The 25,270-nt window shown below is 41.6% G+C and overlaps 1 protein-coding gene and 1 long non-coding RNA gene across 2 annotated transcripts in view; one reads left to right on the top strand and one right to left on the bottom strand.

Moving 5' to 3' along the window:
- Window positions 1-25,270, bottom strand: part of slco3a1a (solute carrier organic anion transporter family member 3A1a) — a 130,852-nt gene that overhangs the window by 65,965 nt on the left and 39,617 nt on the right. The gene's annotated exons all lie outside the window — the stretch shown is intronic.
- LOC138749289 (uncharacterized) overlaps window positions 20,209-25,270 on the top strand; it is a 73,781-nt gene continuing 68,719 nt past the window's right edge. The window contains exon 1 of the long non-coding RNA XR_011348538.1: window positions 20,209-20,274. This is a non-coding gene — a long non-coding RNA (uncharacterized lncRNA). The remainder of the gene's footprint in view (window positions 20,275-25,270) is intronic.

Below are 25,270 nucleotides of genomic sequence, written 5' to 3'. Positions count from 1 at the left end.
TTTATATGGCAACGGAAAAGATACAGAACCGATGTTTCAGGCTTGAGCCCTTCATCATTGTTAAGGATGCTTGGTCTGAGGACGGGGCACTGTCCTTACAGATCAGGTTCTGAAACCCTTTCAGTGTGAGAGGATTCACATCACCTGCCTTTGTAATGATACAGATTAACCTGGACAACTGCATCCGGTCGGGGTTACATTGTGGTGTCCTCTACATCGGAGAGACTGGGCACAGACTGGGAGATCGCTTCATTGAGCATCTCAGCTCTGTTCCACTGCAATGGATCTCCCAGTGGCTACCCATTCCAAATGCCTAACCTATTCGCTTGCTGACATAACTGACCATGGTTCCATTCACTGCCAGACTGATACCACCCACAAATTGGAGGAACAACACCTCATCTTCCATCTGGGCACCCTCCAACTGGATGCCATTAACATTGTCCTCCAGTTTCCATTGATCTACCCCCCTTTCTTCTTCCCCCTCTCGTCTTTCCCCCAGCTCTCTCTGTCTTTCTGTCAACTCTTTTTCCTCTGTCTCCTTTCACAGAGCCAAAATCAATTCTCACCTCTCCTCTTATCATATCCAATTGACACCTTTTGTGGGTCTGAACTCCTCCCCCTGCCAGTCTTTATTCTGACACCTTCCTGTTCTTTGCTTATACCTTAAAGAAGGGGTCAGGCCCAAAATGTTAGTAAATCTTTTTTTAAAATATATTTTATTTTTGATTTTCCAAGACTCACACAAATCCAAAACAACAATACATTCCCCCCCACCACCCACCCCTCTCCCTTCCCTCCCATACCCTAATACCACAAGGAAAAGGTGATGTAAATTAACAAACATAAAGAACCAAAAATCGATAGTCACAAGGAACCAAATATAAACCCAGAGTAAAAGGAAAGAATTATGAAACAAGACCCACTTCATTTATCTCAACCATTCCACTATCAGTACGGATTTTTATTTTTATTTTATTTAGATCAGGCTGCCATACCCCAACGAATGTGTCATAATTTCTCATGAAATTGTACATGATTTTCTCCAGGGGAATACAACTCTATCTCTGTATTCCATCATGTGATGTTTAGTTGGGAGTTGGACCTCCATGTGACCTCTACACTTCCTGGCTACCGACAAGGCAACCATCACGGACTGAATGTGGTATCTGGACAGTTTAAAACACATATCCATAATGTTTCCCAGAAGGTGTAATTCAGGATCCTGTGGAAAATCCACCTTTGTGATTTTTTTTCAGAATGTCCTCCCAGAAGGATTTCACCTTTGTACACAGCCAGGTTGAATGGATAAAGGTTGTGGGTGATATAGCTTTACCTCCTATGGATGCTGCGAGACCTGCTGAGAACCTCCAGATTTTCTATGCGTTTTTACTACAATCACAGCATCTGAAGACTTTCGTGTTTCACCCCCTAGTTCACTGCTGCATAGGTCTGCAGCATAAACTACAGATGGCTTTCATGATTTTTTTCCTACTTCAATCTCCTGCACACCAGGGGAAAAAATAACCCAGCCTTCTAACTCAAACCCTCCTGTCCCAGTAACATCCTCAATAAACCTTTTCTTCACCCTTTGCAGTTTAATGCCAAGAGAACAAAATAACGGACCACAGTGATTTCACCTTTGTCCAGTCGTATGGACATGACAGTTGGATGTATTAAGCTAGTAAACACACTGGAGGCTGAAAATGATCTCAGGAAAGAGCAAACGACGGGCATCTAACTCACTGTTGTCAGTTTTATTTTTACTCCATTGCGCTTATGGTCAATTTGGGAACGCCAATTTTTCTGAACTTAGGCATTTATTTTTGAACTAGCTTCAGGATCAGAAATTACATACCGTTCGAAAGGACACTGGGCTCTTTGAGCTTGCCTGCTTGGTAAATTTAATCACCCGATTGTTCCTACTCTATTTTAAGTTTATCGATAGATGTGGTTCGAAGGGAGGGGGTGGCTGAGCTGAGCGATACATCAGCTGTAACCTGACTGAGTGGCTGAGTAGGTTCAAGAGGCCAAATGACCACCTTTGTCTGAGAGCCTTAGTTCATAGATTCTTAATGATCTCCAGAGGGATACTGGTGCAGATCATTACGAAAATAAATCTTTTGTTGTCTGATGTTTGGAACTGAATCTTTTTCTTTTTTAAAATTAATGTCAAAATCATGGTTGGCATCCTGGAGGGTTCATTCTGCAGGAAGCATTTTAAACAGGCAAGAACCAACAGCACTGCAAACCAAGCTATTTCTTTACTTTCTCAAACCTCTGAATCAGATGATACCTTGATAAAGGGCTCAGGCCCATCCTGCAGACACTGTGTGACCTACTGAGTTTCTCCAGCACGACTGTGCATTGGGGGCTTGACCCCAGCATCTGCAGATTTTCTTGTTTAACCAAACCATAAAATGTCTTCAAACCAAATATTTTCCAAGTCTGAAGGGTTTAAGGGACAAGTGGATAGGCCTCTGCACACTGGACTCATGATGAAATTCAACAGATGCAAGATGTTTGAGGAGATTTGGTATGTCACCAAAGACTCTTGCAAATTTCTACATGTACCGTGGAGAGAGAACAGGTTATGGATCTTTATATTGACATAAAGTACGCTGTTTCTCCAGCATCGTGTTTTTACTCTAAATCAGAAAGTTGTGTGTTCGAATGCTGCTTCTGAGTGAAGGAAAGATATCAACTGGCTTTGTGCGCTGTCAAACTATAACTGTGTGTATCTGGAAGACCTGCCTGTTGAGAGTGCTTTCTTTTATGGGGAGTGAACACACTTGTTCAGGCCTGATAGACCACTGCTTTATTAGAGATGGTGGGTTAGAAACTGGTAAAATCAGGGAGGATCCCTACCTCCCTGTACACAGCATCTTCCAGCTACTCCTGTCTGGGCAGAGATACAGGAGTATCAGAGCCAGAACCACCAGGCTGAGGAAACGTTTCTTCCTACAGAGAGTAAGAATGCTGAGCAACTGATGAACTGCTTGTACAAACCCTCCATGGCTCTTCTATTTATTTAGCAATAATATTTATTTATTACAGTATTTGTGCACAAGTATCATTTGTCTGCATGCTGTTACGTGTGTTTGCAGTGTTTTATTCCGAGGACGGGAGAACGCTGTTACGTCAGGTTGTAATTGTACAATTGGATGATAAATAAACAAACAATTCCTGTTTTGAGGTGAGAAGTTAAATAAAGGCCCTATCTGAAGTTTCAAATTGGTAAAAGAGATTCCATGACTCTACTTAAAGAAGAGAAAGACAGTTCTTCCATCAACACCTGAAAAACTGCATCTAAGGCTCTGCCTCTCGTGCGTGATCTGTAATCCCTCTATCCCCTGCAGGTGCATGTGTCATCTCGGCAAGTACAGCCTCAGTCTTGTGCTGGAGTCGCGTGCAATGGACTAAAGCGCTGGGCATATTCAGCAGGTCATGCAACATCCATGGAACTGAAAAGAAACTAGCATTTTGGGCCTGGACCCTTCACTGGGAATGGCTCAGGGCTCAGGCCTGAAACCATAGAACACTAGAACTCAGAAGATAGGCCATTTGGCCCCTCTAGGCTGTGCCAACCATCATCTCCCAGTCCCACTGACCTGCTTCCATACCATAACCCTCCAATCCCCTCACATCCATGTACCTAACATTGGTTACCTTTTACCTCTGCGGACACTACATGTCCTGCTGAGTTTCTCCAGCAAGTTTGTGCATTGCACTTGACTCCATCATCTTATTAAAGCAAAAAATGTCTTCAAACCAAATTCTTTCCAAGTCTGAAGGGTTAAAGGGCTAGTAGTTGGGCCTCTGCCCACTAGACTCATGGCAAAATTCAACAGAATTAAAATATTTTAAATTTAAATTTAGACATACAATTGGGTAGCACGGCCATGTTAGTCCACGAGTCCGTGCTGCCCAATTACACCCAATTAACCTACACACCTAGAACATTTTGAATGGTGGGAAGAAACCGGAGCCCTCAGGGAAAACCCACGCAGACACGGGGAGAACGTGGAAACTCCTTACAGACAGTGCAGGATTCGAACACCGGTCCTGAAAGCTGGCGCTATAAAGATGTTGCGCTAACCACAAGAAGCAAGATGCTTGAAAGAAACAGAATCGGATGGAGTTTGAGGAGATTTGGTATGTCACCAAAGACTTGCAAATATCTACAGGTGTGCTGTGGAGAGCAGAGGACAATAGAGAGTTGTGAACTCGGCCAGCAGCATCACGGGCATTAGTCTCCATGCCATTAAGGACATCTACAAGAGGGGTGTCTCAAGAAAGCAGCGCCTATCCTCAAGGACCCTCACCGCCCAGGCCATGCCCTCTTCAGGAAGGAGATACAGGAGCCTGAAGATGAGCACTCAACGGCACAAAAACAGCTTCTTCCCCTCCGCCATCAGATTTCTGAATGGACAATGAACCACAGACACGACCTCACTTTTTCTCTTATTTAAACCATGTATTCATGGAAATGTAATTTATAGCAATTTTTGCACCTGTGGTGTACAATCCTACTGCTGCAAAGCTCCAATTTCATGACCCATGGTCATGACGATAAACCCTGATTCTGATATCAGTGCTGAGTAACTTAAAAGCAAAAGAATGAAATCTCATCCTTGAGTTTTGAAGATTGCAAAGACTTTGCAAGTTCTGTAAGATAACAGTGTCAAAGACATGGTGTAAACTGGTTCATCCTCAGATGCAAGAAAGGAAGACTGGATGAATATTGAGTTTATCTTCGCCAGCTTGTCTTCCTCACATTCTATTACCACTGGCTTTTAGTAACAGAGTTTAAAAAGCCGTTTCATATCTTTGGCCATTTGAATCTATGTTCCAGAATTTTCAAGAAAGCACAAGTGTCCTCCCGACTATTTCATTTCTTATTTGGACTTCCATCAACTTTGGAGAATTTAATATCAGTCCTAAAATAAAGTATATCTGCCAAAACCATTCTGATTAATCAGTGGGACACAAAAGAGGCTGGCAGATGTTGAGTTCTGAGGGAACAACGAGATGCTGGATGATCTCAGAACCATTTGAGAGAAAAATGGTCAACGTTTTGGGTCGGAAGCCTTTTCTTAATGAAGAACTAAATAAAATGAATATAGGGGCCTGCGAAATGGGTGTGTGTAGCCGCTCAGCCCTTGCAACATTAGGGCGGCACAGTTGGCTTAGCGGTAAGCGCAATGCCTTTACAGCGCCAGCAACCGGGAATGGGGTTCGAATCCCGCGCTATCCGTAAGGAGTTTGTATGTTCTCCCCGCGTCTTTGTGGGTTTTCCCTGAGGGCTCCGGTTTCCTCCCTCTGCTCAAAACGTACTGGGGGTATAGGAACAGCTATTACCCCTCCACCATCAGACCCCTCAACAACAAACCCAATCAGGGACTCATTTAAGGACCCTTACTTGTGCATATTATTGATTTTTTTCTCTCTGTATTGCACAGTCAGTTTGTTTAAATTTCTTTATTTTATTTACATGTGTATGTATCTTCTTGAACACCGTTTTTTGCACAACCAATATGTGGTAATTTTTTCTGGCCAGTAGACTCCATCATCTTATTGTATGAGATGTCACGTATGTACTTGGACAATAAATTTGAGCTTTGAACTTTGAACATCTGTCTGTGCTACAGAATATTGAAAATGTTTCCATCTCAGATTAAATATTAACTACCAGCTCAGTATCCAAAGGAATTTAAATTTCAACTATGCTTCAAATGTATCCCAAATTCAGTTTTGTAAAAGCTCATCTTACATTTACCCCCAGTTCTAGACTCTACATCAAGCAGAATTATTTTTTATTTATCTGATCCTCTTCTTCAACCATCTCCACATAACCAGCAATTCTCAACCTTAAAAACCCTTCGGACTCTGCTCAAAGTTTATGGGCCGCCTTCCCTGTGAAGCAGTCAAGTTTAATTGGTTTCTTCCGTACTTCTCTCCCACCGTCTACATAACAAATAAATCAAAAATATTTTTGATTTCAGTCTGTGGCCCCCCCTTAAATGTGCTGTGGCCCCTGGGGTGTCTGTATGGCCCGTGTTGAGAATGGCTGGTCTAAATTCCAAGAACACAATCTCAGATGGTCTAATTGTTCCCTGTAATTGAACTCCAGAAAAGTTCCTAACAGATTTGTTTGTGAAGCTTTAAAGAAATCTCCCGGGGGGATTAAATTATCGATCCTTGCGCTCAGGAATGGAAATCCACAAGGGAGTATTCAGAAAACCTACAGCACCTTACAGGCCCTTCGGCCCACAAGTTGTGCCGAACATGTCCCTACCTTAGAAATTACTTAGCTTTCCCATAGCCCTCAATTTTTCTAAGCTCCAAAAGTCTCTTAAAGGACCCTATTGTATCAGCCTCCACCACCGTTGCTGGCAGCCCATTCCACGCACCCACCACTCTCTGTACCCCTGACATCTCCTCGAATGTATCTTGACGAAGAATTTTGGTCCCAAAACACTGACCCTTCTTTTTCTCCCACTGATGCTGGTCAGCTCACTGAGCTGCTCCAGCAGATTCCAACATCTGGGGACTCTTGTGTACCCAAATGTTGAGCTTATTTGCAGCACCAAGGTGAGCTAATCGAGTGATGTGGGAGGACAGTATTTTTCCAAAAATTGTCAGGCTCTCAAACCTCCCTAATCTACCCTAATCACAAACTAATCCAGGTTCATCAAAAGATCTGTCTGCACTATTGAAGCATCACTCCTTGTGTACTAACTGCAACTGTGAATATTTATTTATCTATAACCCTTTTATATTAATGATCTGTTTTTCGATCGCATGGCATATTCATTTATCACAAAGCTGCTGGTGTATCTTGCCTACCTGTGCGGCTGCAGCCTGTAAGAATTTCAGTGCCTCTGTGCATTGTATGTGAAAAACTCTCATTTCATACATCATGGAGCAGGATGTGATGTTGAGACTCTGTAAAGCTCTGGTAAGACCTCACTTGGAGTCTGTGTACAGTTTCAGGTGCCTTATTTGAGAAAAGATGTGCTGGCAATGGAGAGGGTTCAGAGAAGATTTACCAGGAATGAAAGGGTTAGTGTATGAGGAACAATTGTTGGCGTTTGGGACTGGACTCGTTGGGGTACAGAAGGATGAGGGAGGACCTCATAGAGGTATTTCAAATGCTGCAAGGCCTGGATAGAGTAGACGTGGCAAAGATGTTTCCCATGGTCGGGGAGTCTAGGACAAGAAGGCATAACTTCACAATGAAAGGGCATCAATTTGAAACAGAGATGTGGGAAAAAAATCTTTAGTCAGAGGGCCGTGAGTCTGTGGAATTTGTTGCCACAGGCGGCTGTGGAAGTGAGGCCGTTGGGGGTATTAAAGGTAGAGATTGGCAGGTATTTAATTAGTCAGGGTTACAGGGAGAAAGCCGGGGAGCGGGACTGAGTGGGTGGATGGATCAGATCATGATTAGAACAGTGGGGCAGATTCGGTGGGCCCAATGCTGGATTGAGGCATAAGCTAAACGAGGCCTCACAATCCGCAGGGGCCTCAAAAATTTTCAGAATTTTCTTTGTTGGGGGGGGGGGTTTAACCTTTTATGTGTACTTACTGGGCATTTTGTGTATAGATTAAATATACATTAAAATTATTTTAAAAATTACATTTAAGGATTGTTTCCAAGCTAAACTATATAATAATCTATTATAGCAATCAAGCCAACCAAATAATAAATAAGTAATCAGTAAATGAATTCATTTAAAAATACTTTGTACTTTTCACTTCAAATGCCTAGCTATTAACTAATTCCCCGTTCTTGGAATGCTATATGATTGGAAGAATGAAGAACTCTGAAGAGTTCGGGAGTTCACTGTCCAATGCCTGGAGGTCGCTATCTGATAACAAACTTCTAACGGCCACGCTGATTAGAGGGAGGGGGTAGATTAATTTTAGGGTTTTTTTTAACCCAAATAATTTGGTAAATGGATTTAATTATGTACATTAAGACTATGTCAATTGCTTTGTTTTTCATATGAATAGGCAACTGGCCAACACTGATATTATTCTTTCTGATTTTATTTACATGTATATGAGATGACTGATTATATATCTCATTGAACTTTATTTGCAAGTTTATTTATTAAACAATAAAAATAGTTTAAAAGAAATAATTAAAAGGGATATATGTTTTCAGTATATTGTGAGACCTTCTGGCGTAATTTTTAACAAGGGGGCTCCAAGCTTTGTACAGCTTAGGGCCTCACCAAGTCTAAATCCGTCACTGGGAGGGCCAATGGGAATATTTCTGCTCCTCTATTTGGTTGTGATCTTATTGTGATATATCATGGTGACAGAATTCTGAAGCGTTGCTGCAAAATGCTTCAGGGGCTGTCACAGCTTTTTCAAGATGAGAAGAAACTGCAGCACAAATAGTGTTTTCCTCTCAGTTGTAAAGTTACACAATTAAAACGTAACAAACAAAGTGGAGGATCAAGGCTGTCAATGTAAGACTGCATAGATCAATGCTAGAAATTCTTGGGGAGGGACTCGGGGTCATTTCTGCAGATGCTTGGGAGTTGTTGCCACTCTTGTCTACAGTGGGACACGAGGTGTGGCCAGAGCTCAGCTGATTTAACCTCCAAGCAGGTGGAATGTCTGAAACCAGCACAGAGACCTGGGGAAGTAGAAGGCGCAGTCTAAGAGAGTTGAATAGTGGGGTGGGGTCAGTGGACTGTCAATACAGAGAAAACAAAAGAAAATCAATAAAATGCAAAAGCAAGAGTCCTTAAATGAGTCCCTGATTGAGTTTGTTGTTGAGCAGTGGAGGGGTAGCAGGAGTGCCTGAACCTGGTGGTGTGAGTCTTGTGGCACCTAGACCTCTTTCCTGATGGCAGCAGTGAGAACAGAGCATGTACTGGGTGGTGTGGATCATTGATGATTGCTGCTGCTCTCTGATGGCAGCGTTCCCTGTAGATGTCCTCAACAGTGGGGAGGGTTTTGCCTGTGATGTCCTGGACTGTGTACACTAGCTTTTGGAGGGCTTTACGCTCAGGGGTATTGGTATCCCCATACCAGACTGTGATGCAGCCGGCCAGCACACTTTCCACCACACCTCTGTAGAAATTTGCAAGGTTTCCGATGTCATACCAAACCTCCGCAAACTCCTGAGGATGTAGAGGCGTTAACGTTCATTCTTCATGTTGTCATTGGTATGTTGGGTCCAAGAAAGATCCTCCAAGATAGTGACTCCCAAGCATTTAAATTTGATCACCCTCTTCACCTCTGATCTCCCAGTGATCACTGGATCGTATACCTCTGGCTTTCCTTTCCTGAAGTCAACAATCAGCTCCTTAGTTTTGCGGAAGCACGGTTAGTGTAGCAGTTAGCGCAATGCTGTTACAGCGGCAGGGACCGTGGTTCGAATCCTGTACTGTCTGTAAGGAGTTGGTATGTTCTCCCTGGGTTTGTGTGGGATTCCTCCAGATGCTCCAGTTTCCTCCCAAGCTTCAAAATGTATTGAGGGTTATTGGTCATTTGGGTGTAAATGGGACGCACTGGCTTGTGGTCCCACAGAGCCTGTTACCTGTATATCTAAATCTAAATATGAGTTAGGGAAGAGTATTACAGGAGGGTCGCCACCAATACTCACAACCCATGAAAGAAGGAAAGGATTGCCACACTCACCATGAGCCATTAGCTAGCATCTCAGCAGAGTCCACGTGGAAAGCTAATTGACTGACTGAGAACTGAGCAGAGACTCAATGCCCTTCAGATTTTACTGCAAGCTGAAGAAACATTCAGTTCTTTCAAAGGCGACTGCTGCAAAGATCTCCATATTGATACGACAGAAATAATCAGTCATAGTCAGAGCTGGTAAATTAAATACAGCATTGGCCTGCGCCTGACACAGTCAGTGAGTGATGTTGGTGCTGGAGTGTGGACGCACTATTCTGTCTTAAATTAGCTCCTGGTCTGATGAAGCATCAATTTAAAAATCTAATTCCTTTCAAACACCTCCCATTTGCTGCATTTCACTCCAACCCTATAATCCTATGGGACCTTTGTTGCAGTCACCTTTGTGGCTCTCATGCATACCTTATTTCCATTCCACCTCTATCAGGTCCATGCTGCCAAGACATTCCCTCACTAAATCTCTCTGTCCTTTTCCCTGTCTCCTCTTTTAAGGTCATCTGAAAGATTTTGTTCCTGTGTCCTTACATAGGGTAGCATCAAATTTTGTTTGATAATGTTGAAACTTCTATATAAATGTGTTGATATTTACATAAATTCTCCTGTTTTAAATAGTTAGGGTCAAGTGCCCTGCCTCAAAAATTTTTCCTTCAAAAAAAATGGAGATTTGGCATGACCTAATTTTAGATTTTATTACTGGCAGTGAATATAAGATATATCACTATATGGATTCATCATTATGTATACCAAGGAGCTTCAAGTCGGATTGACTTCAAGATTAAGTCTACAAAAAGGTACTCTCTCGTTTCAATACTTGGAGCACCTTTGCATTCTTTGGCTTCCAAGTTAACTGATAATTTGGTTGTCAGACACATTTTGAGAACTTGGTTTCAATTTAGAAAACATTTTGATTACCATAGGTTTTTATTGATTCTCCCTATTCTACATAACTCCTTTTTCTTTCACCCTTCGGTCCAAGATATCGGTTATGATCAACGGCTAAGCTTGGGTAGCCAATCTTTTCTAGATCTATATATTAACCAACAATTATCTATTAAATTTAAAATATCTAAACATCACTTTTTTCGTCACTTACATATTAGGAGCTTCTTAAATTCATTAATGTTGAAGCTTGCTCAGAACTTAGGTGGGAAGTATATAATTTTAAACCTCATCATACAGGATTGCTTTCAGCCCATTATGAATTATTTTAAGATTCAGGGATTGTTCCCTGGGTCGGATTAAGAAATTACAGGAACAAGACTTTCAACAACCATTTGCCAAAACTACGTGGGATTCCATTTTGAAACTCGTCTTCTCTTTGTGCTCGACATTCATTAATACAATTTAAAGTGGTCCATCAAGCCCATTTTTCCAATATTCAGTTGCTAAATTTCATCCTAACATTTCCTCTAAACGTGATAAATGCATAACTGAGGAATGTAAGTTGTATCATATGTTTTGTCTATGTCCCTCTCTTTAATTTCTGCCAAGAGGTATTTCTCACTTTGTCATTAGTTCTTAATATTAATTTAATTCCTAGCCCTTTCATTGCTATTTTTGAAGTGAGTGGGACCAATGGATTTAACATTGTCTGTTTCACAATCCCACGTCATGGCTTTTGCTTCTCTCATTCACTGGAAGGGCCATTTTTCTGAGCTGGAAAGCTGCTGTCCCTCCCACTCAGACTCAATGGTTGTTGGATGTGATGGCAGGTCTGCTTCTGGTAAAAACAAATGAGGTGTTCTACTACTGCAGTGGATCTTATCTTCCTTTCTCTTTGGGGTCCTTTTCTCAATTACTTTCAAAACTTGTAGATTAATTATCTTTGGTTTTTAATGACCCCATAGTTATTATTAGTCGTGTGACCTCCTTAACTTGGCCAGCAGCTGTTTGATTCTTAGTTTAGGAATAGATGGGGTGTTTTTCCTTTTTTACATTGAATAACATGGGTTCATATGAACCTTGTTCATTGCTATTTGATACTTGATATTAATACAGATGGACCTCTGTATTTTGCATATGTTAAAACCAATAAAAAAATTGAAAAAGAAGAAATATTTAAGGTCATGTGGTGATAAGGGTATTGCAATTATTCTGTAACAGGACACAGACAGACTGAGGGAAAACCTGGAGCTTAATGTGGGGAAGTATGAGTTTCATCATCCACCTCAGAAATGTAGAGTGACTGTAAAGTTCAGAGGGATCTGGGTGTTGTAGTGGATGAATCCCAAAGACTCCCCAATGAGCAGTGAAGTTGAGAATTAGCACATTCACCTTTATCGCACATGGGCTAATAGGGAGGATTTAAAGGATATTGGTGCAACCACACTTTAATACTGAGTCCAGTTTTGGACCACTTACCTATGAAAAGATATGTCAGCGTTGTCGAATGGAGATTCCAGGGAGGATTGTCCTATCAAGAGAGGCTGGACAAGTTGGCTTTTTATAGTTTACAACAGCCATTCTCATATGCCATTTAAGGTGGTTGGGGGTGGGGGGTGGGGGAAGAGGACTGAAATTATAAAATATTTTAAATGTTTTTTATGTTGTGAATAGGAGAGAAGTATGGAAGAAACCAACTAAATGGGACCCATAAATGTTGAGCTGAATCCTAATTGGGCAATAGCCAAAACAAGGTTGCGAATAGCTGGGAGAGAAGAATGAGAGGGTGACATTATGGAGGCTTCACAAGACCTCTGCTGAGATGTTTCCTGTAGCAGGAGAATCTTCACTGACCTGTTATTTTTTTCTTCTTTTTCAATCTTTTTATTGGTTTTAACATATACAAAATACATAGGACAAGGAGTAAATGTTAATCTAAGCTGCCCTGGGAAAACTCCTATAAATAAAAACTCAAATAACCACAAGGCTGAGGTTCCTACACACATGATTCTGAGTAGACATTTCTTCACTGGTTTTATGGAAGATTAGGTTCTCAGAAACAGCATATATGCCATGAACGTGTCACAGAATTATTTGTTCTGTGGCAGCATCCGAGTTGGAAAAATTGCTATAAATTACATCTTGAAAAATAAATAAATTAGTGCAAAAGAAGAGAGAAAGTGAGGTAGTGTTTGGGGTTCATGATCCATTCAGAAATCTGATGGCGGAGTGGATGGCTCCTGTATCTCCTTCCTGATGGTAGCATTGAAAAGAGGCATGGGCTGGGTGGTGAGGGTCCTTGATGATAGAAGCTGTTGTCTTGAGACACCACCTATTGTAGATGTTCTTAACTCTCCCTGTGCTGAACATTGGCTCCTCCATACCAGACAATGATACAACCAGTCAGAATGCTCTGCATGGTTCACCAGTGAAAATTTGCAAGTCTTTGGTGACATTATCAAATTTCCTCAAACTCCTAATGAAGAACAGTCACTGGCGAGCCTTCTTCATGATTGATTCATGATTCTAGCTCACTCTTTCAGTAGAAGAAGCCAAGGAAGGTTAACCTAGCTTCTGGACAACAGGTGGAAGGGTCCAAAATAATTCAGAAGAATTAGCCCTGGGTATTTTCTCATTTCCAGTGCAGATGAACAAGTCCTTCATGTGGTAAGTAACGACTATGACATGGTTAATATCTGCAAGTGAGGAACATCAGCACCAACTCTGCAGTCTCTTTATCCTATATGACTCATGCTTTATTTCTTGAACAGGATCTAAATTGATATCATGGCCATTGACGTGTGTTGGCAAGAATCTTCATTCACTAGAGTAGTGAATGAATTCACTAGAGAAGTGAAGAATGCACCAAGACATCGTTAACTGTGGTCACCACCTCACTCACGGAGAACTTTGACAGTAACGAGAAAGGGTCTCGACCCGAAACGCCAACTCTCCGTTTCTCTCTGTGGATGCTGCCTGGTTTGCTCAGTTCCTCCAGCTTCTCGTTGTTTGCTTTGCAGTTCCTGAATTTTGTTATGTCTTGTTGATCCTGGTAATGCTGCCCTTACGCTAAGCGGGGGAAGCTTCCCTGCAAGCTAACCACCATACTCTGAGAATTATCACTCAAAGCTTTTGCAAATGATGGTGGACTTTATAATTAATTCAGCTCCAAGACTTTGACCTCAAGCCTCCCAAGAGAATGAATGTTCATTGTTTACTGCTCACATAATTTAGGATTGAGATAATGAAAGCCAAAATGAAGAGAAACATGACCTTTTCTGGGTTGTTTAGCTGAAAATAACACTACAGCATGGAACAGGCCCCTCAGCCCACAATATCTGTGCCGAACATGATGCCCAATTAAACTAAATCAATTCTGCCCACATAGGATCCAACATCACTCCTTTCCTTTAATATTCATGCATCCACCTAGAAGCCTCTTAAATGCTACAATCGTGACGACTTCCACCACTATTCCTGGTAACCTGTTCCAGTCAACTGACACTTTCCCTGTAAATATACCTGCCCTACCCCAAGTGAGTAATCACCTAATTTGAGGGTTATAGAACATAGCATTGCAAAACTAACTGCTACTGGAATCAGACAAACAAACGCTGCAGATGGTGGAATCTTCAGCTGACAAAGTGCAGGAGAGATTCAGGAGGTCAGACCGCAACCGTGGGCAAAAATGGTCAGTCAATGTATTAAGTTTTGGAAAGAAAAAGCATTTTAATTACATGCTGATAGAAAACTTGGAATGATTCCAGACAACCAAGTCCTGAGCAGGGTAAGTAGTTTCAGTCATGCATTTTGCATGAAAGGTTGGAGGCTGTTCTCAAACTGGGACAGGGTCCCCGGCTGTAATCAGGCTTCAGTGGAGTGGGTCTTGTTCTCATATTCAGATTCAGGTTTATTGTCAGGGTACATACATGACATCTTATTTCCTTTGGGCGAGGCAGAATTATGGGATTCCTGTCTTACCCTCCCACTCTGTCCTCCTTGCATTGTCTTTTCAACTATATTTAACCAGTTTCGATAAAGGTTTTCGGCTCAAAATGTTGCCCATTCTTTTTTTTTCCCATTGATGCTGTAGGATCTGCTGAGTTCCTCCAGCAGAGTGCTTAACTTAACACCACATCACCTGGTTTGTCTTTACTGCAACCTCAAAAGATTCCAGCAGGGCTTTAAAACATGATTCCCTTTTCATAATTCCATGGTGGCTTTGCTATCATTATTTTCTAAAAGAATAAGGCTACAAGCCACCATCCTGTCCATCGAGAGCATCCTGGCTGGCTGAATCACAGTGTGTGGTACAGTCGCTGTACAGTGTTGGATTAGAGGTGAATCCACTGGACCATAAGAGTGGCAGAGAGAATCACTGTGATCTCCATTCCCCCCACCCCAATGATATGATCTACTGGATCCTTGCTTGAAGAGGGAGCACAAAATCATTGAGGACCCCTTCCACCCACGCTTAGAGCATCTGTCAGCTACTCCTGTAAAGAAAGAGAAACAAAGCCAGAACCACCAGACTGAGAAACAGCTTTTTACTACAGGCAGTGAGAATGCTGAACCATTGAATGAACTGCTCATACAAACCCTCTGAGGCTCTAAGAAAAAATTTAAATTATTTATTTATATTTATAAATGTACATTAAACCCCATGGTATCCAGAATTCAAGCACCCTGGAGCCTCAAGTGATTGGCAAAAAAATTGAGGAAAATACATTTTAAAAATTAAAATAAATTAGAAAAACAGGTAAAAAATACACAAGTTTAAGATTGTAAAAGTTAATGTTCTCTGAAGTAACAAATAAACTTTTGGTGAAGATGGGAGCAAATATTCAGCCAGTGGAAGGAGGGCCTTGGTCGGGCTTTGCTCGTAGTAGCTATGGTGTCGCCCAGGATGAAGAGCTGGTTGATGCCGTTCATCGTTGGGCTGACTTTCTTAAAGTGTCTCCTTATCCTTGCTTAGTAAGAGTTGCCCCGGTCAGAGGCTTTATCTGTAAACTTTGGTGGGGGGGGGGAAGTTAATTATAATGTTATTGTTCGTCTTTGGGGCGGCTCCATGGAGGGGGAGGAACCTGCAGATGCAGCGACAATTAAATGTTTTCAAAGAATGTGACTGAAAATAAAGTAAAATACTTTAAGGTTTATATATTCATGGAAGTGAAGGTTGTTCAGTGTAAGTAAAGTCTAGGATTTTTGTCTTTTAAACTGTTTATTCTTAATGCAGGTGTATTAATTAGGTGTTGTCAGAGTAAGTCTCAAGCAACCGGAAAATACACTTATCCGCCATCTTCCAATTCCCATAGATGCCGGATACCAGGGATTTTACTGTATTTACTGCTTATGTATCATTTGTCTGTATGCTAATCATATCTGGTTGTGTGCTTGCATGTGTTTGTGCCAATGGCCGGAGAACAATGTTCCATTGGGCTGTACTATAATCACATGATAATTAACATGAACTTGAATCCTGCACAACTTCCTTAAAAATAGTCCCAAGCATTTTTCAGACAACTGTTATCTGGCTAACATGTCCACAAATTGTTGCTTTCTATTTTACTCTTTTCTTAAATCCCGCTGTTATATTTTATACCAGGAAAAACACAATGTGGGAGAAACTCAGCAGGTCAAACAGCGGACTTCATATAGCAAAGATAAAGAGACATTTCAGGTATCAGATTTATTGTCGAGTTTTCTTTCTTTGGCTTGGCTTCGCGGACGAAGATTTATGGAGGGAGTACATACACGACATCACATACAACCCCAAGATTCCTTTTTTCTGCAGGCCAGGCAGAATTAATTGGCAGCGCAAAAAAATTAAACTGCACACGGCGTGAACATGTAAACAATCAAAAGAACTGTAAACAGATAATGTTTGGGGCTTGAGTCCTTCATCAAGTATATTTGCTACCCCCTGTTCTTAGTGAACCACTCTTTGGAATCTACAATTTTCATCGCCGCCTTCTTCAATCTCAGATCCGAGTGATTTTTTTTGCCCCTCAGTCCCATTAATGTTTCTAATGCCAGTTTAATTTATTTTAAATTAAATTTAGATAAACAGCACGGTAACAGGCCATTTCAGCCCACAAGTCTGTGCTGCCCAATTTACACCCAATTAACCTACAGTGCTCTTTTTTTTTTGCCTTCCTGTTTAATCTCACCCTGTAGACCTTAATTTATTTTCCCCAGGAGGTTTTCTATATCTTCCATCTTGAAGGCAGACACAGAATATTTAATTTTGCTGCCTTTTCTTTTTTCCCCCAATGACTGAAGACACATCAAAACCAACTAAGTGTTTTCAACATTTTCTGCTTTTGGCATAACTAGTCTATTTGCACATTCCTTTATTTTAAAAAAAATCATGCCCTGGTTGTTCTTTGCAAAATTCAGACATGTTTCTACCATTTGGGCTGAACGCTTCCTTTGGCAATATTGGCTTTAACCTAATAATATTTTTAATTTCTCTAGATAGCCTCAGCTGGATAATTTTCCCTGCTAGCTTTTTTATTTTGTCCCAGAGTCAGAAAGAAACATAGAACATTATAGCATTGAGAAAAGGTCTGTGCCAAATAATTATTCTGCCTAGTCCCACTGACCTGCACTCATTCCATATCCCTCCATACCCTTCCCATCCATGTACCTGTCCAAGTTTTTCTTAAATGTTAAAATTGAGTGCACTTTCACTTGGTAGCTCATTGCACACTCCCACCACTCTGTGTGAAAAAATTCTGCCCAATGTTCCCCGTAAACGTCTTCCCTTTCATCCTTACCCCATGTCGCCTGACTTGTCTCTCACCTAACCTCAGTGATAAAAAGCCTATTTGGACTTACTCTATCGATACCCATCATAATTTTGTACACCTTTGTCAAATCTCCCCTCATTTTTCTACGCTCCAGGAAATAAAGTCCTAACCTGTTTAACCTTTCCCTGTAACTCAGTTCCTGAAGTCATTATAAATCTTCTCTGCTCCCTTTCAATATTATTGAGATCTTTCCTGTAGTTGGGTGACCAAAACTGCACACAATACGCCAAATTTGGCCTCAACAATGTCTTATACAACTTTACCATAACAACCCAACTCCTGTACTCAATATTTTGATTTACGAATGCCAATATGCCAAAAGCTCACTTTACGACCCTACCTACCTGTGACTCCACTTTCAGGGAATTTTGTATCTGAATTCCCACATTGCTCTGTTCTACCGCACTCCTCAGTGCCCTACCTTTTACCATGTATAACCTACCTTCTAAAACACAACACCTCATTCTTGTCTGTATTAACTTCCATCTGCTATTTTGCATCCCATATTTCATCCGGAACATTCAGATCCATGTGGATGAGGTGTTGTGTTTTGTCCTTGAGGCACACCATGAGTCACAGGCCTCCAGTCAAAGGGGCAATCATCCACAATCATCCACTCTGGCTTCTCCCATAAAGCCAATATTGAATCCATGAATATCCAGCGCCTGAAACTTCCTGTCTAAACTCCCATGTGAGACCTTGTCAAAGGCTTTAGTAAAGTCCATTTAGATCACATCCACAGCCTTTCCTTCATCAATGTTCCTGGTAACAATGCTCAAAACACTATAAGATTTGTTAAATATGACCTACCACACACAAAACAGTATTGACTATGTCTAATCAGTACCTGAATATTCAAATTCTTGCATATTGAATCTCTTAGAACACCTTCCAGTAACTTATCTGCTACTGATGACCTACAATTCCCTGACTTTTTTTAGGAGCCTTTTATAAACAGAGGGGCAATATTACCCCAATTCTTCTGCACCTCTCCTGTGGCTGAGAATTTTACATATATCTACCAAAGCCCCTGCAATTTCTGCACTAACCCCCCTCAAGGTCCGAGGGAATACCTTCTCAGAGCCTGGGATTTATCTACCTCTATTCGCTTTAAGACATTAAACACCTCCTTCCCTTTAATCTGCATAGGTTCCATAACCTCACTGCTTGTTTTCCTCACTTCCTTAGATTCTGTGCCAGTTTCCTGAGTAAATAAAGGCAAAAAGCAACCATTTAAGATCTCTCCCATCTGTTCTGGCTCCATACATGGCCGGCCACCCTGATATGCAAGAGGGCCAATTTTGCCACTTACTATCCTTTTTCTCTTAATCAACCTGTAGAAGCCCCGAGGAATTTCCTTCACCTTGTCTTTGAAAGCAAGATTTCCCTCAAATAATTTCCTGCATTTTTTAATATTGCGCAAGTACGGCATTTACTCCTTGTTGCTTACACCTGCTATACGCCACTCTTCTTAACCAGACCCATAATATCCCGTAAAGATACCTGTTGCCCGAAAACGTTGCCTTGAATCCTTCCAGGAACATACAAACTCTGTCAAAATTTTACCTGTGAAGGCCTCCCACATACTGAGCACATCCTTGCCAGAAAAAAAACCTCACCCAATCCACACATACCAGATTCTTCCTCATTTCCTCAAACCTGACCTTTCTCTGTTTAGAATCTCAATCCAAGGACCAGACCTATCCTTATCTATAATTATCTTGAAACTAATGGTATTACAATCACTGGACCCAAAGTGTTCCCCTGCACATACTTCTGTTAACTGTCTTGTTCCCTAACAGGTGATAGAATTGAACTCTCTGTAGATAACACCTCAATTTAGAAAACTTTCCTGAACACATTTGACATCGAGCCCTTTTACAGTGTGGGAGTTCCAGTCAATAGTTAAAATCAGCTACTCTCACAACTTACTTTTTCCTGCAGCTGTCTGCTATCTCCCTACAGATTTGTGCCTCCAATTCTGTCCGACTACTGGGTGGCCTGTAATACAACCCCATTAATGTGGTCACATAACTTTATACTCTTCCTCATCTCCACCTTTCTAGCCTCAGTAGGTGAGTCCTGTTTGTACACGACCATGATAAACCGTAGGTCTCTAAAAGGTTGGGGAATGGAGGTCAATTTATCAACCGGTACAAATTATTTTCTGGTACTATGTGTACCATGTGATCAACTAAGGTTTAATTTCTGTGAGTGACAGAATTTGCAGATTGTTCGGTGTTTCAGCATTTCCAGCTAAAGGTCATGTAAACCTTTCTGACATGCAAGAAATCAAGAACCAGAATGAAAACAGCTTTCATCTAATTATTTCTGTACTTCCACTGAAAATTACTGCCTGCATATTGGATCAATGCATTAAACGGGCATTTGGGGAAAAAGTTAAAGCCTTTCGTCAGTGCAGAGGTCTTTCTCATGAAAAAGTCCAGAGACATTAAATGTTATTGGCTAATAAAGAATGCAACTCTGATTCATCTACGTTCACTTTGTAGGAATCTATCTAACAAGATATAATATCTCAGGTCCATAATAAAATTCAGCTAATCAAAGGTTCCTTTTATTGTTATTTAATAATAAAAAAAATTGAATATATATGATATACTTCAACATTTGCTGTTACATAGGCAAAGAGCAGTAGTCTCATTGAGAACGCTTCAAGCGGTCAAAAGTGCAGTGATCTAGTAACAGCAAATTCAATAATCCAAGTTAAACTATAGATAAAACAATGCAAGGAACACACCTTAGATGGCTGTGATGCTTCATTACCCGATGAGCTGAACACCTTCCATGTCCGCTTTAGGAAGAAGAAGTAAACCGTGTCTACTAGAATCCCAGCAAAGGCTGAAGACCCTGTCATATCTGTCTCTGAGGGTGATGTCAGAACATCATTCAAGTGAGTGATGTTTTTCTTGCATTATTTTTATTTATTTTGTATGGTAGTTTATACAAATGTTTGCCCTGTGCTGCTGTTGCAACACAACTGACATGTTCATGACGAGAGAGAGAGAGAAAGAGAGAGAGAGAGAGAGAGAGAGAGAGAGAGAGACTCAAGCAAATGTGTCAGGTAATCAGACACAGTGGCGGAGGCTTGCAGGTGGTGATCTGAAGTGAGAGAAGAGAAATGTTCTCTATGATCAAGGACTCTCAGAGCTGTGGTCAAGAAGCAACAAAATAGATGTTGGGATCTGGACAAAAGCAAATGCTGTCAATGGGGTGATACGGTTAGCACAAAAAGGGCAGCACGAACACAAGACACTTTCTTTGCACCAGGATAATTGTGAATATTTTTTTATCTACCTTATATTTTAATTTCATTTAATCAGTTTACTGTTATAGTTTTCCTTTACAAGTACCTGTTCAGCTGTAGGAAGTAAGAAATCCAGCATGAGTACCTTGTACAATATGTATGACAATAAACTCACTGCCATTATTCATTGGATGGCTTGGTTAGCGTAGCCGTTAACCACTACACTGGCTGCATGCCTACCAGCCTACTGCAGGGGGCAATCACTGTACCTGTAGGTAGGCAACCTGGGATGCTGGCCCCACCTACTCACTGTCAATCACCAGTCCGTATAAAGACTCGTGCCGGCCCCTTTGGTAGTCAGTTGAGCACACAGACCCAGGAAGTGATGGAGACCTTGTGTTTATGAACTTAAGCAGATTAAAGCCTGTTCGTACAGTCTACGAACTTTGTGTCTGAATTCATTGCACAGCAGTGCTCACATTAGCACCACACTGTTACAGCACCAGGTTCAAATCTCATGCTGTCTGTAATCAGTTTGTATATTCTCCCCGTGTTTGCGTGGGTTTTTTACAGGTGCTCCGGTTTCCACCCACCCTTCAAAAACGTATGGGGGTTGTAGCTTAATTGGGTGTAATTGGGCCAGAAGGGCCTGTCTAAACACCATGATACACTTCTAATCTTCTTCATTCACACAAATGATGCAGATATCAATACCAAGGCTATTATTCACTATTCAAAGGATATACATGTAATTTAGTCCTTCTCCTATTTCTGTTGTTTGTATCTTCAGCCAATGGGTAATGAGTCGACGCTTGGTTCACAACTTTCACTCCCAGACATGAGGAAGATCATGTGGTGCAAGCACACTCAGAAATGCTGGAGGAACTCAGCCAGTCTCACTGCATCCATAGGAGTGAAAGATATATTCGTGACGTTTCAGCCCGAGCCCTTCTTCAAGGTATAAGCAAAAAACCGGCAGCATCTGAATAAAGACAGAAGAATAGCCGGAGTGGGGGGTGGGGGAGAGGGGGGAGAGAGTCCAGACCAACAGACAAAAGGTGTTAATTGGATATGACAAGAGGAAAGGTGAGATGTGCTCATATCCAAATGACACCTTTTGTCCATTGGTCTGGACTCTTCCCCCTGCCATCTTCAGACTTTACTCAGATGCCTTCCTGTTTTTTTTGCCTATACCTTGAAGAAGGGCTCAAGCCTGAAACATTGGTGATGTATCTTTACCTCCTATGGGAGCTGCAAGACTGGCTGAGTTCCTGCAGTATTTTGGTGTGTTTTTACTACAATCCCAGCGTCTGCAGATAACATTATGGATGCTAACAGTTAACAACCTTGATGTCTCTGCTACATCCAGACTACAGGATCTGACTATTAATGGATGGCACTCTCCTCCTTACCCAGAGAACCAGTGGATCCAGCCCCACACTAAGTGGAAACAGGCAACTCTGATCAGAAAACTAACAGTGCAATGGCCTGTAGGTCCTTAAATTGCAGGGCCTCTTGGTTTATATGAATAATATATAGAACATGTTTGATAAGGATTATAACACAAGCTCTTAAAAAAAACGTCTCCAAAGGAATTAAAATACTGGACAGTCAGAATGCTCTTGAAACTCTATGCATTATTCAAAACATGTCTGTTCTCCCACCAACCAGCACTTGAACCTGAGAAAGAGTGACTGAGATCTCCCAGGGGCTTGTCAAGTGAATAAATGCACAGATGGGATTACTGATGATAAAGCCTCCCACTTTTCTCTCCTCCCTCTGTAACTCCTAACTCTTCCACAGCAAGGGCAAGCACAATTCACCCGTTCCCTCAGCTCCGTAACCCATGACAGGGTTAACAACGTGAACAGCCACTCAGACTGTGAGAGGAAGTCGAAGCAGTGACCCAGCCATATTTTGCAACAATGCACAGTGTGAGAGCAAGGGTCAAACCTGCTTCATGTTTTCTAAGGGAGAGCGAAGTGTGAGCTCTCCTTGTGAGCATGAAAGGTTTCTGCATTATTCGGGATGCTAGGTAACTGGAAGGAAAATGACAAGCACCGTCTTTTAAAGCTTCAACAGTCTCAAAATGATTTTGCAGAGATTTCACTAGATTGGGGAATAGTCCAAAGACATTTGCCTAATCTTCACCCCCCATGACATTCATCTGAAACTGGTTTTCAGTGTAGATTACAAAATTTAATTGAGGTTCATTTAAATTTGGATATGAATATTTACCATGGAAATGCCTTCTGTCCAAGCTTCCTGAAAGATCACTAGAGTAGTTTTGAGGTGAATCAGTTCTCCTGGCCTTCCTAATCTCCTTGTGGTACCAGTTTACAGTCACCCAGAACCTGTCGAGCCCACTAAATAAAACTGGGTGCAAATTGTGATTGTGATTGAACTTCTGGCAAACTTTTACAAGCTTATAAATCCCCAGTCACACCAACCAGTAATAGTTGATCATTTGATTTAATCAATAGTTAACTTAGTCAAAAAGTCACACATGTTGGAAACAGGCCCTCAAGTCTGTGCTGACCATCAAGAACCCATTTCCTCTCCTCCTATTTAATTTTCCTAAAATTCCCATCCACTTGCACAAATTCTACCCCTCACCGATACGGGGGGTGGGGGGGGGGGTTCCAATTTAACAAACAATAATTGGAGGGTCGTTGTGATGTGGGAGAAATCTGTGGCAAGCTGTCCTGATCCCAAACCCAATGCTTCGACTTGAGTCCTCACAGGCTCAGGTTGTGTGGTCAGGGCCTAATGGAAGTGGAGTTGATGCAGACGGTGTCGTCAAATGTGAGCTTATTGAGCGAAAGATCAGGCTTGAGGAGTTGACTGATACTGGTCTTGACTTTTGTGCTGTTACATAAATGCATTCATTGTTTCACAGACCTCAGTAAACATATCACAGCTAACAACGCACACGGGAAATCCAATTGCGGTTTCGGAAGAGTACATTAGTGAGTTGGAAACATTGATCAGCAATAAAATACACAAATTAATTGGATTATGTAATAGCCCATTAAGTGTTCTAAAGTAGCAGTTCATGCTGATTTTTTAAAATCCTTTTTCCTGGATCACATTCCTCTTGGCAGTCGCATGCCCTCAGGTTAAGATGATGCCACTGCAAAGATCACTGTCAGCTATTTAATAGGCGCATCTTTCTGCCTGCAGATGGAGTCTTTTGGAGTGAAGTCCCTTTTGCTTTTGTCCAACAACATTGGTGCTTGCAATTACAGCAAACCCTATTTGGGTTTTAAATAGATGAGAAATCAAGAACCATGGCCAAAACATCAGAAGGAGATAAGAACATAAGAAAAAGGAGCCATCCAGCCCATCTAGCCTGTTCCACCATTCAATGAGATCGACTGATCTGATGATAGACTCATCTTCACCTATCACCCCATATCCCTTAATTCCCCCACTATGTAAAAATCTATCCAACCTTGTCTTAAATGTATCCACTAAGGTAGCCTCCACTGCTTCAATGGGCAGCAAATTCCACAGATTCGCCACCCTCTGGGAAAACAGTTCCTCCTCATCTCCATCCTAAATCTACTACCCCAAATCTTGAGCCTATGTCCCCTAGTTTTAGTCTCCTCCACTAAGTAAGTTTGAAACAACTTACCTATCTCTAACTTAGCTATGCCTTTCATAATTTTGTCTGTTTCTATAAGACCCCCCTCTCATTCATCTATATTCCAGCAAGTACAGTCCCAGATGACTCAATCTCATAGGCCAACCCCCTCATTACTGGAACCAACCTGGTGAACCTCCTCTGCACCATCTCCAAACCCAGCACATCCTTCCTCAAGGAACTACACGCAATTCTCCAGATGTGACCTCACCAGTACCTTGTACCGTTATAACATAACCTTCCTGCTCAAAAATTCATCCCTCTGGCAGTGAAGACCAACATTCCCTTTGCCTTCTTGATCGCCTTCCATGCCTGTGACCCAACCTTTTGCAATTCATGTACAAGCATGAACTGAAAGAATATTTAGATGTTGAACGATCTCCCAAAAAAGCTTGACTTATGGATTAGAGCAGTGGTTCTTTCCACTCACATCCCACTTTAAGTAATCCCTATGCCATCGGTGCTCTGTGATTAGTAAGGGATTGCTTAAGGTTGTATGTGAGTGGTAGAAAAGGTTGAGTCTAGTCCTGATAAATTCACTTAACTGGAACCTATCAATCCCCATGGGAGCCAGATACCAGGGTTTTTACTGTATGTAGCAGAAACATGTCGATGAAGTAAACATAGGCTCCTTAAAAAAATGGGAAGGGGAAATATTAATGGAAATAAAAAGTGGCTGAGGCTTTGAACAAGTATTTTGTGAGGGTCTTCATGGTGGATGGTAAAGGTGAGGGGTGGAGAGGGCCTGATGCGATGGCCATCAAGAAAGAGGCAGTGCTAAGCAAACAAATGGGTCACTAGGTTGATGTCCCCTGGCCCTGATGGTAGGGATCCCACAGTTCTGAAAGAAATAGAAGAAGTCGTCGCAGCTTCATTTGTGATAATTTACCAAAATTCTCTGGACCGTGGGCAGGTCACGGCAGATTGAAAAACACTAAATACTAAGCCACTGTTTAAACAGGAAGGGGGAACAAAATGCAGGTAGCTATAGGCCAG

The sequence above is a fragment of the Narcine bancroftii genome, chromosome 14 (genome assembly GCF_036971445.1).
Source record: "Narcine bancroftii isolate sNarBan1 chromosome 14, sNarBan1.hap1, whole genome shotgun sequence".
Lineage (NCBI taxonomy): Eukaryota > Metazoa > Chordata > Chondrichthyes > Torpediniformes > Narcinidae > Narcine > Narcine bancroftii.
This window is presented reverse-complemented; position numbering and strand designations above follow the sequence as displayed.